General features: G+C 37.2%; 1 non-coding gene across 1 annotated transcript; it reads right to left on the bottom strand.

Annotated features, from left to right (window-relative positions):
- Positions 1-9,688: 9,688 nt before the first annotated feature.
- LOC112715951 (small nucleolar RNA R71) lies at positions 9,689-9,792 on the bottom strand. Its single transcript, XR_003160090.1, has one exon. It is a non-coding gene; the product is annotated as a small nucleolar RNA R71 (small nucleolar RNA).
- Positions 9,793-10,114: the final 322 nt, after the last annotated feature.

The following is a 10,114-nucleotide window of genomic DNA, read 5'->3' as shown; positions in this document are numbered from 1 at the left end:
GGAGGACTAGTGTCAATGATTAGAGGTTGATCCAACAATAATTCCAATTATAATTTCTCTCTTGAGTAATTCAACTCAAGGTTTCCTTTAAATCATCTCCCAATCAAGTTATGGAACTACTCACTCATCATAATTATAAACATCACAGAATTGATGGGGAAAATAAACGAAGACATGATAAATAATAATGAAAAGGATTAATTGAAAATAAAAATAGTCTATATTAATGACTTGTAAAAATAATCCAATGTCAACTCTAGGGGAATTAAGAATATGGAATAATAAATAAAAAGTAATTGACAGAATATAATGACTAATACCAGAGGTAGACTCTTCCCAAAAGCTAAAGCCAAAATCTTTAAAATCCTAACTATGAATGTTCAAGTGAGTAAAACCTAGGGGAGGAGCAATTTCAGATCTAGAAACTAAAAATTATGCGGAATGAATGTTATCTCCTATTTCTGCATGTTCCCTAGCTCTAGTCTGTGTTTCTGAGCCGAAAACTGGGTTGAAATCCGGCCCAGAAACACTGCCAGCGACTTCTGAGATTCTGCAGATCACGCACGTCACGCGGTCGCGTCATTCATGCGGACGTGTCATTCGGTGTTTCACTTTTCCACGCGGGCGCGTCGTTTATGCCTCCGCGTCACTTATGCTTTTACAATCCGCGCGGTCGCGTGAGCCATGCGGCCGCGTCACTACGATTTCCTCTCTTTCGTGCGGTCGCGTGAGTCATGCGGCCGCGTCACTTCTCGCTGGTCATCTCCTCAATTTCTTGTATTCCTTCCATTTTTGCAAGCTTCCTTTCCAATCTCCCACTCATTCATGCCCTATAAAGCCTGAAACACTTAACACACAGATCACGGTATCGAATAGAATAAAGGAGAATTAAAATACCTAATTAAAAGTCTCTAGGAAGTAAGTTATCAATCATGTAATAATTTTAGGAAGAAAATATAAATGCATGCTAATTATATGAATAAGTGGGTAAAGATCATGATAAAACCACACAATTAAACACATTGTAAACCATAAAATAGTGGTTTATCAACCTCCCCACACTTAAACATTAGCATGTTCTCATGCTTAGTTGAAGAAGATAGAATAAATGAGTAGGAACATGTAAAAACTCATGCAATGTAATGCAACCTATATATGTGAATACAACTTTATGATTCTTGTCCACTTGATCAAGAGTAAAAAAGCTCTTCAAAACAATTACAAATCAAGTTTCACTAATTCAATTCTCATATAGTAAGAACAGATAAAAATGCAACAAGGTAGCTCATGAAAGTGGGGAACATAGAATTTTAAGCATTAAACCCTCACTGATGATGTATGTATACTCTAATCTCTCCAGTGTATAGGGTAATCACTCTATCCTTCTCTAATCATGCTCCCTAAATTTTGTTCTTCTCCTAACCAATCAATAACATTTAATATACCAATGCAACATCATGAGATCTTTTCAAGGTTGCAACGGGGCCAAGGTAAGGGTAAGAAAACATATATGGTTAAGTGAGCTTATAAATTGAATCTTTAATTAACTCAAACCTTAACATAACCTATATATATTTTATATAACTTTGGAGTTCGTACCTAGCTACCTAGAATTTCCTTTCACATTCCATACTCATGTATCAACTTTTTATTTTAATTATATCATACATGCATTGATCCTTGAATTCTTAACTCAGCATTGGGGCAGTTTTGTCCCCTTATTTATTTATTGAATATTTTTGGTTTTTTTAACATAAACATAAAAATAAACATATCTAATCAATGCACATAGATTTTTGATTCTTATAGTTTCACATGAGTAGGTGTCCAAATTCCCATTATATTATCATGACACACTCCCTTGTTATCCTTTGTCCCCACAATTTCCCATTCTTAATTAGCACTCACAATTCTATCTTAAGCTAACCAAAGATTCAAATTGGGATATATAATTGTTTTTCTGCTTAAGGCTAGTAATGTGGTAAATTACAGAACAAATGGGATTTAAAGGCTCAAAGTGGCTAACAAAGGTAATTGAAAGGGTAGGCTTAATTTGGATAAGTGAGCTAAACAATTAATGGCCTCAATCATATGCAGCATATAAATATATTAAACATTGGACATATAGGATGGAGCAAAATATAGATTACAATCATAGAGAAGTAAACACACAAGAATAAAACAATTATGGTTAAATAATGTAACCATGCATAAAGGCTCAAATCTCACAGGTTGTGTGTTCTTTAGCTCAAAAATCATGTTCCAAATACAACTTCAAGAAAATTTAACAAAAAAGTTTTAATTAAAATTAGTGAAATTTTTGTTCCAAAAAAATAGAGTCTTAGAAGAAACTTATTGTCTTTTCAATCAAGTAGAACATGCATGCAACTAATCTATTACTATGCAATTTATCCTATTCTACAAAAGAAAAACTAACTAAATATTCTAATTTATTGGTGTTTAGGGAAGAAAAATTACCTCCGGAAGTCAGGTACTGACCGACCTCCCCACACTTAAGGATTTGCACTGTCCTCGGTGCCATCTGTCAGGAACAACGGTGGGCTGGTAGCAGTATCTCCACAGTCGGGACCGTCATGGCTCCCTGTGCTAGTGAAGGAAGTGGAGTCTGGAGTGCCTGGGTCCTCGTCAGGTTTGTGGTTTCCTGTGAGTAACTCCTTGAGGTATTTGAAACGGCAGTGGTTGCGGCACTCTCGGAGCTTGGCTTTCTTTTCTTGTTGGTCCAACCGCTTCAGTATTTGATGCAGCAGCTATCTAGTAGATGGTGGAGGAACTGCAGCATCCTCTGTGGACTGGCTGGTAGTGGCAACTGGTGGCCTGAGATATCTCCCGTTAGGAACGTACTGATTATCCCTTGGAAGTATGGCTTTGGTGTCTCCAGCTCTGTAGGGGACTCCAGCTGCTGAGGCAAGATCAGAGACTAAGGCGGGGAAAGGTAGGTTGCCCGCGATCTGCACGTGTTCCATAGCATTTCGAATATGTCTCGGTAAATTTAGAGGCTGATCTGTGAGGATGCACCATAGTAGAACGGCCATGTCTGTGGTGAAGGATGACTCATGAGTGCTCGGGAAGATGTAATGGGACATAATCTGTGCCCATACGTGAGCCTCTAAGGTAAGTGCAGAAGCCGAGATTCCCTTAGGACGGGAACGATGGTATCCGAAGATCCATTTGCTGCCAGGTTGAGCGATAACTCTGAGAACAACATCCCAGTCAAAGTTATACGCCTGGCACTTGATTGCGGCTTTCTGAAAAGCATCCAATCCTTCCGGAGCAGGGGGAAGGTCTAAGGCTCGCTGACTGGCTTCTTCTGTAATGGGGACTTACTTCTGACGTATAAAGACAGACTACAGGGTTGGCAGGTGAAGGTTGGAGTAGAACTCAACTACCCAAGAAAGATTGACCTGCCTTGGCTGACTCTGTAGGAAACCCCAACGTCTTTGTGCAATTTGTGGCTCAACAAAGTCGGCAATACGAGGTGGAAGGAGAAGAAGGTGTTCATTGTTGTAATTCCGAGCTGCCAGAATAGGGAACATCTGCTCACAGTAGCGATTTGGAAATCGTGCAGTGTCCTTTGTTGGGAAGGCTCTTTCCTTTTCATCAACCTTTATAATCCGTTTAATTATTTTTGTTGAGGGCTTGACTGCAGTTGAAGAAGGTTCTGCCACTAATGTTCTTTTTGTTCCTTTCCTTGCTGTTGATTTGGGAGTAGCTTTCTCTTTGCCTTTCTTGGTGGCCATCCTGAAAGGGAACGAGGAAAGTCATTAGCATTCAAGGGTTATAGCAAGGAGAGAATAGGAAAGGTGGTAATCAATGCACAGGTATGGATAATGATGTGAACACATGGTCATGACTACATGTGGCAAATCAACAATGGAAATATAGCAAGTGTATGTGAGGAAAAATTGAATGCAAGGTGTTTATTGGCATGCCGGCAAAGGGCATGAGTAGCATAGATCAAGCATTCAATGTCCAAATTAGATTACCAAGTTTCTCAAGTTAAAAGTATATTTGTAAAAACAAATATTCAAATAATAAAATAGAAAAGGGGTTTTGTGAAAAGCAGGCATTTAGAGTAGTGGGTTTAAAAGAAATCTAAGAATAGTGCAAAATGCCATATGAGCATTTTCACAAACACATAGCATGCATGTTAAATAAGGTATGGAAAATATTAATTGGAACATGCAAGTAACCCTATAAAAATAATATATAATTGTATAAACAAATCACAAACAATCCATAAGCAACACATAAAAATAATGACCCAAATAAAATTTCAACACCAATAGGAGGAATAGGAAAAGAGAAAGAAAACATAGTTAGGGAAAGTAGAAGAGAAAGAAAAAGAAAACATGATAAGAAAAAGAAGAATGAAAAAGTAAAGGGGGAAGAAGAGAGAAGAAAAACCTTGATAATGGTAGTGGGAGATGGAGGGTGAAAGAGAGAAAGAAGGGGGAAAGATGGAAGAGGGGAGAAGAGAAATAAGATTGGGGGGAAAAGAAAAGATAAACAGTCTGGCAGATTTGAACGATATGGGCGGCACAAACGACGCGGTCGCGTGGAAAACCCTTAAGTGAGGTGACGCGGACGCGTCGGTCACGCGGACGCTTGACGTGATTTGCGTTGGTGGCGCGAGGGCAGCTTCACGCTTGCACAACTCTCTGTTTAATTTATGTTTTGCCAAAATTTTGGGTGGCGCGGTCGCGTGGATGACGCGATCGCGTGGATGGCCATCTTAAGAAAATGGCGCGGACGCGTGGGCCATGTGATGAGCGGATATTTTATACGCTTTTTGGGGGTAATTTCATGTAGATTTTAGTAAGTTTTTATTAGTCTTTAGTAGAATATTATTAGTTTTTAGGCAAAAATCATATTTCTGGACTTTACTATGAGTTTGTGTGTTTTTCTGTGATTTCAGGTATTTTCTGGCTGAAATTGAGGGAGCTGAGCAAAAATCTGAGTTAGGCTGAAAAAGGACTGCTGATGCTGTTGGATCCTGACCTCTCTACACTTGGAATGGATTTTTTGGAGGTACAGGAGTCCAATTGGCGCGCTCTCAATTGGGTTGGAAAGTAGACATCCAGGGCTTTCCAGCAATATATAATAGTCCATACATTGCACGAAGATAGATGACGTAAAATGGCGTTCAACACCAGTTCCATGTTGCAGTCTGGCGTCCAGCGCCAGAAACAGGTTACAAGTTGGAGTTCAACGCCCAAAACAGGTTACAACCTGGCGTTCAACTCCAGGAACAGCCCAGGCACGTGAGAAGCTTAAATCTCAGCCCCAGCAGACACCAAGTGGGCCCCAAAAGTGGATTTCTGCACCAATTATCTTAGTTTACTCATTTTCTGTGAACCTATGTTACTAGTTTAGTATTTAAACAACTTTTAGAGACTTATTTTGGATCTCATGACATTTTCAGATCTGAATTATATACTCTTTGACGGCATGAGTCTCTAAACTCCATTGTTGGGGGTGAGGAGCTCTGCAGCGTCCCGATGAATTAATGCAATTCTTTCTGTTTTCCATTCAAACACGCTTGTTCCTATCTAAGATATTCATTCACGCTTCACTATGAAGAAGGTGATGATCTGTTACACTCATCACCTTCCTCAACCCATGAACGTGTGCCTGACAACCACCTCCGTTCTACATTAGATTGAATGAGTATCTCTTAGATTCCTTAATCAGAATCTTCGTGGTATAAGCTAGAATTAATGGCGGTATTCATGAGAATCCGGAAAGTCTAAACCTTGTCTGTGGTATTCCGAGTAGGATTCAAGGATTGGATGGCTGTGACGAGCTTCAAACTCGCGATTGTTGGGCGTGATGACAAACACAAAAGAATCAACGGATTCTATTCCGGCATGATCGAGAACCAACAGATGATTAGCCGTGCTGTGACAGAGCATTTGGACCATTGACAACGGTGACACTGATGAGCGGATAATTTATACGCTTTTTGACATTGTTTTTAGGTAGTTTTTAGTATGATCTAGTTACTTTTAGGGATGTTTTCATTAGTTTTTATGTTAAATTCACATTTCTAGACTTTAATATGAGTTTGTGTGTTTTTCTGTGATTTCAGGTATTTTCTGGCTGAAATTGAGGGACCTGAGCAAAACTCTGATAGGAGGCTGACAAAGGACTGCTGATGTTGTTGGAATCTAACCTCCCTACACTCGAAATAGATTTTCTGGAGCTACAGAACACCAAATGGCGCGCTCTCAACGGAGTTGGAAAGTAGACATTCAGAGCTTTCTAGCAATATATAATAGTCTATACTTTATTCGTGATTAGAGACGTAAACTGGCGCTCAACGCCAGTTCCATGCTGTATTCTGGAGTCAAACGCCAGAAACACGTCACGAACCAGAGTTAAACGCCCAAAACACGTTTCAACTTGGCGTTCAACTCCAAAAGAAGCCTCAGCTCGTGGATAGATCAAGCTCAGCTCAAACATACACCAAGTGGGCCCTGAAAGTGGATTTATGCATCAATTACTTACTCCAGTAAACCCTAGTAGCTAGTCTAGTATAAATAGGATAGTTTACTATTGTATTAGACATCTTAGGACATTTAGTTCTCAGATCATGGGGGCTGGCCATTCGGCCATGCCTGGACCTTTCAATTATGTATTTTCAACGGTGGAGTTTCTACACACCATAGATTAAGGGTGTGGAACTCTGCTGTACCTCAAGTTTTAATGCAATTACTATTATTTTCTATTCAATTCGATTTATTCCTGTTCTAAGATATTCGTTGCACTTCAACTTGATTAATGTGATGATCTGTGACACTCATCATCATTCTCACCTATGAACGCGCGTGATTGACAACCACTTCCGTTCTACCTTAAACCGGGCGCATATCTCTTGGATTCCTTAATCAGAATCTTCGTGGTATAAGCTAGAATTGATGGCGGCATTCATGGGAATCCGGAAAGTCTAACCTTGTCTGTGGTATTTCGAGTAGGATTCCGGGATTGAATGACTGTGACGAGCTTCAAACTCCTGAAGGATGGGCGTTAGTGACAGACACAAAAGAATCATTGGATTCTATTCCAACCTGATTGAGAACCGACAGATGATTAGCCGTGCTGTGACAGAGCATTTGGACCTTTTTCACTGAGAGGATGGGATGTAGCCATTGACAATGGTGATGCCCTACATACATCTTGCCTTGGAAATGAGTAAGAAGGATTGGATGAATGTAATGAGAAAGTAGAGATTCAGAAGGAACACAGCACCTCCATGCACCTATCTGAAATTTCCACCATTGGATTACATGAGTAACTTTATCTTTATTTCCTGTTAATTTTATTTATCTTTTAATTATCTAATCCAATCACATTTAAATCCGCCTGACTGGGATTTACAAGATAACCATAGCTTGCTTCATACCAACAATCTCCGTGGGATCAACCCTTACTCACGTAAGGTATTACTTGGACAACCCAATGCACTTGCTGGTTAGTTGTGCGGAGTTGTGACTAAGTGTAATTCATGTGTGAGAGCTACCAAACTATTGGAGCCATTGTTGATGATCACAATTCTGTGCACTAAGTTTTTGGCGCCGTTGCCGGGGATTGTTCGAGTTTGGACAACTAACGGTTCATCTTGTTGCTCAGATTAGGTAATTTTCATTTTATTTTTCTTTTCAAAAAAGTTTTCAAAAATCTTTCAAAAATTTGTCTTTATTTTCGTTTTCCTAAAGAATATTTTTGAAAAAAAATAATAAAAATACAAAAAAATCATAAAATCATAAAAATAAAAAATATTTTGTATTTCTTGTTAGAGTCTTGAGTCAATTTTTAAGTTTCGTGTCAATTGCATGTTTTTAAAAAAATTATGCATTATTTTTCGAAAATTCATGCATTCATGGTGTTCTTCATGATCTTCAAGTTGTTCTTGGTAAGTCTTCTTGTTTGATCTTGATGTTTTCTTGTTTTGTGTCTTTTATTGTTTTTCATATACATTTTTGCATTCATAGTGTCCATGCATTAAAGATTTCTAAGTTTGGTGTCTTGCATGTTTTCTTTGCATAAAAAAATTTTCAAAAATATGTTCTTGATGTTCATCATGATCTTCAAAGTGTTCTTGGTGTTCATCTTGACATTCATAGTGTTCTTGCATGAATAATGTGTTTTGATCCAAAATTTTCATGTTTTGGGTCATTTTTGTGTTTTTCTCTCTCATCATTAAAAATTCAAAAAAATAAAAAAATATCTTTTCCTTGAATTTCTCATAATTTTTGAAAATTTGAGTTGACTTAGTCAAAAATTTTAAAAATTAGTTGTTTCTTACAAGTCAAGTCAAATTTTCAATTTCAAAAATCCTATCTTTTCAAAACTTTTTCAAAAATCAAATCTTTTTCATTTTTATCTTATTAATTTCGAAAATTTTAAAATTATTTTCAAAATCTTTTTCTTAATTTTATTTCAAATTTTTGAAATTACGCTGACAATTAATGTGATTGATTCAAAAATTTGAAGTTTGTTACTTTCTTGTTAAGAAAGGTTCAATCTTTAAATTCTAGAATCATATCTTTTAGTTTCTTTTTAGTTAAGTAATTAATTTTAATTTTAAAAATTTAAATCCTTTTATCTTATCTTTTTATCATATCTTTTTTCAAAATTTTATCTTTTTCAAAAATTTGATTTCAAAATATCTTGTCTAACTTCTTATCTTCTTATCTTTTCAAATTTGACTTTAATATCTTTTTCAACTAACTATTTGACTTTTTGTTTGTTTCTTATCTTTTTCAAAATCACCTAACTACTTTTCCCTCTCTAATTTTCGAAAATATCTCATCCCTTTTTCAAAATTCTTTTTAAATTAACTAATTGTTTTAAATTTTAATTTTAATTATATCTTATCTTTAATTTTCGAACATCATTAACTACTTTTTCAAAATTATTTTTGAATTCTCCCTCTCTTCTCTTCTTCTATTTATTTATTTATTTACTAACTATTCTCTTCACCTCTCTTCATCTCCAATCACTGCCTCTATCCTCACCCTTGTGATTGGATTCTCCACTTTTATTCCTTTCTTCTTCTACTAATAATAAGGATCCTCTTTGTCCAGATATAGAGGATTCTTCTTCCTTTTCTTTTTCTCTTCTCTTTCATATGAGCAGGAACAAGGAAAAAGACACTCTTGTTGAAGCTGATCCTGAACCTGAAAGGACTCTGAAGAGGAAACTAAGAGAAGTTAAATTACAACAATCCAGAGACAACCTTTCTGAAATTTTTGAACAAGAGAAGGAGATGGCAGCCGAACCCAACAACAATAATGCAAGGAGAATGCTAGGTGATTTCACTAAACCAACGTCCAAATTTGATGGAAGAAGCATCTTTATTCCTGCCATTGGAGCAAACAATTTTGAGCTAAAACCTCAATTAGTTGCTCTAATGCAACAGAACTGCAAGTTTCATGGACTTTCATCTGAAGATCCTTACCAGTTTTTAACTGAGTTCTTGCAGATTTGTGAGACTGTAAAGACGAATGGAGTAGATCCTGAAGTCTACAGGCTCATGCTTTTCCCTTTTGCTGTAAGAGACAGAGCTAGAACATGGTTGGACTCACAACCTAAAGATAGCCCGGACTCCTAGGATAAGCTGGTCACGGCCTTCTTGGATAAATTTTTTCCTCCTCAAAAGCTGAGCAAGCTTAGAGTGGATGTTTAGACCTTCAAGCAAAAAGATGGTGAATCCCTCTATGAAGCTTGGGAAAGATACAAGCAGATGACCAAAAAGTGTCCTTCTGACATGTTTTCAGAATGGACCATATTAGATATATTCTATTATGGTCTATCTTCGTTTTCCAAATTGTCATTGGACCATTCTGCAGGTGGATCCATTCACTTAAAAAAATGCGTGCAGAAGCTCAAGAACTTATTGACATGGTTGCAAATAACCAATTCATGTACACTTTTGAGAGGAATTTCGTGAATAATGGGACGCCTCAGAGGAAGGGAGTTCTTGAAATTGATGCTCTGAATGCCATATTAGCTCAGAAAAAAGTGTTGACTCAACAAGTCAACATGATTTCTCAAAGTCTGAATGGATGGCAAAATGCATCCAACAGTACTA

This window comes from Arachis hypogaea, chromosome 1, assembly GCF_003086295.3.
Source record: "Arachis hypogaea cultivar Tifrunner chromosome 1, arahy.Tifrunner.gnm2.J5K5, whole genome shotgun sequence".
NCBI lineage: Eukaryota > Viridiplantae > Streptophyta > Magnoliopsida > Fabales > Fabaceae > Arachis > Arachis hypogaea.
The sequence above is the reverse complement of the archived record's forward strand: the minus strand, read 5'-3'. Positions and strand labels throughout refer to the sequence as shown.